Source organism: Trachymyrmex cornetzi, unplaced genomic scaffold, assembly GCF_001594075.2.
Source record: "Trachymyrmex cornetzi isolate Tcor2-1 unplaced genomic scaffold, Tcor1.1 scaffold319, whole genome shotgun sequence".
Lineage (NCBI taxonomy): Eukaryota > Metazoa > Arthropoda > Insecta > Hymenoptera > Formicidae > Trachymyrmex > Trachymyrmex cornetzi.
The window spans coordinates 90,719-93,503 of record NW_017297887.1 but is presented as its reverse complement, the minus strand read 5'-3'; the positions used below and the strand labels follow the sequence as shown (position 1 = coordinate 93,503).

At 33.1% G+C, this 2,785-nt stretch overlaps 1 protein-coding gene across 1 annotated transcript in view; it reads right to left on the bottom strand.

The window, feature by feature from the left end:
* Positions 1-2,785, bottom strand: part of LOC108762719 (fatty acid synthase) — a 40,866-nt gene that overhangs the window by 23,191 nt on the left and 14,890 nt on the right. The gene's annotated exons all lie outside the window — the stretch shown is intronic.

Below are 2,785 nucleotides of genomic sequence, written 5' to 3'. Positions count from 1 at the left end.
GTTATCCTAACAAAAATTTGATTAGCATAACCAAATTTTGGTTAGGACAACGAAAAACTTTTTGTTGGTCACATATCAACAAAACTTTTTTCTCAGTGCAGATTTGATGTTATAATCTATTCAAAATACTAAAATTATCTTATAAATATTTCTATTAAACAAGTTTCAAATTAACAATAAAACTGGTGACTCACCCCAAGACATAGAATTCATCTCAAACATTGGATCAACTAATTACAATTAATATTCACTAAAAAGTCTCAAATTATTACAAAACGCATGTTGATCGCAGCTTGAACGAAACATGACTAATATACTTAATATAATAGGAAAGACATGTCAGGTCAAATCACGAAAATAAAAAGAATCACGAACATAAAAAGAAAACGATAATGTCGACTGTTGACTTGATGAAACATTGGATCAAACACTACAAAAATATCATGAAAAATAAGATAAGAATTAAGTTCACTAAACATTGTATTAATAATAATTTAGTGCCACAACGTTTATATTATATAGTTAATCGTAAGACGAATCTATTTTACTTTAAGTCGGTTCATAAATTTAATTACTTTTAAAACAACAATTTATACGTAGAATGTTAAAGTTATAATTAGGTGATGCGTATAGATCTATCGATTTTGCTCAATGTTAGATTTCTCATATTCGTAAACAGATTCTCAAACATGGTCCTTTAAGCATTTGCAATTCTTTTTTTGAAAGGCAAAAGGTTACATTTAGAGACAATTTGAATAAGAGTTTTGTAATTATGAATAAGAAGTTAAATTGGTCAAGTAAAAAACAGAAAAAGAAGTTTTTTAACAACATTGTTCCAATTAAATATTATTATAATGCTGGATGAGACAATGTGTAAAAGTAAAATCCAAATTCGGACATCCATAGGATGTTTTGAATAGGACATTCGTATGACGGACATCCCAAGGACGTCCATTTTATGTCCATGGACGTACAGACGTGATTTGGACCTAAAATGGACGTCCTTGGGATGTCCAGTGCTATCTGGGATGGGACATAATGGCTCGTAGATTACGAAATTTGGCAAGACAACCTGTCAGTCTCGAAGACTTATTGCAAACCCTAGTTCAAATCTGGAATGGAATTCCACAGGAAGAAATTAGGGCTTGCATTAATATGAGGAATCGGCTGCAAGAAGTAATCGAGCAACGCGGAGGCAACACGCGTTACTGAAATTTACGTACACACACGCTGTGCAAAATCCGACAGCAATCTCGTCGTCGTGCATATCAGGTAATGATAATGTCGATACAAATAAAAAATACAAGGATAGCTTTAAGGTATTGTAACTTTGCGAAAAAAAAATCTCAGCGACTCGTTTTTTTTTTTTTTAAATTAAAGAGGAAAGTTTGAACTTTATGTCGCTGCATACGGCATTCCCTAAAAAAATTTTACGAAGTCCGTGCATTCCGTTAAACTTTACAATTTTCAATATGACAAACACACCCTCATATTTTTGAGAGTTACAATGGCAGAGGCGCATCAAACTTAAAATCTGACCATAGCATCTTAAAGAGATTTCGAGCTTTAATTTAAAAAAAAAAAACATTATCCTACGATAATTTTTCGGAAAGTTATCGTTAGCCAAAGTTGGCCAATTTTTGCCCACAATTTTTCTATGCCATAATTTTTTTGAGCAGGGTACATGGAGTGAAATTTAGTAGTATACAACTTTCCGAGATTTACCATATTTGTTTGGAAGGTCATACGTCCCAGAAGCAGGGAGGAGATGGGATGAAAGTCGCTTCGCGTGGAAGTCGTACGTTCCTAAGTAGGGGGGGAGGGGGAGGTGGGATGGAAGTCGTTTCGCGTGGAAGTAGTGAGCCCCTTGGCAGGGAGGAGGTGAGGTGAAAATCGCTTCGCGTGGATAGTATGCTATAACTTTATTATGAAACTTTAATTTACTATATCTTTTAAATCGATGCCGCCCCCACTTAATTCTTATGGAATCACTCAAGACACTCTTCGCTACGACATATCAAAAGGGCATTGAAATCAGTGAACTGTCACGGTTAAAATAAATATTTATCATTTCTTTGTACTATATAACATTTTTATACATATATACATAACATATAGCGTAATGTGTTACATATAAAAATAGTACAAAAAGATGACTGAATCTGTTTTTACATGACACATGTCATATATTATGTATACTTTATAACATGACACTTTCAAAGGAGGTACGATTTAGGCAATCGGTTTTCTAAATCGTACCTATATTTTACAGCATATTCCAAAAATATTTATAACAAATTAATTTAATGGCGAAGAATTAAATATGCAAAATAGATACCTGGAATATCAAATTACAATTTCTAATGCTCATTTGTGTTCAAATCGATACAACTTTCCTCTGTATAAATACCCAGACAGCACAAAATACTAAAAGATAACGAAAACAGGTCTTTTTTAAGTCGTCTTTGCGACAAAGCGAAAAGGTGTCTAAAAGATGACGGAAAGACATTGTTTTTAAATTGTCTTTTCAGCAAGATCAAAAGATATCTATAAAACATCTTTTAGCTTTGTCGAAAAGACAACTTAAAAAAGACATCTTTTCATCATCTTTCTATGGTTATCATTTTCGCAAAGCAAAAGGTCGACTAAAAGATATCTTTTCGTATTACCGAAAAGGCAACATGAAAAAGATATCTTTCCGTTATTTTGGTAATTTTTATAACTCATTCGCGAGCAGTATGCGAGATCGCCACCAGATGGACGTGATGGAGTTCAGTCTCTCGTG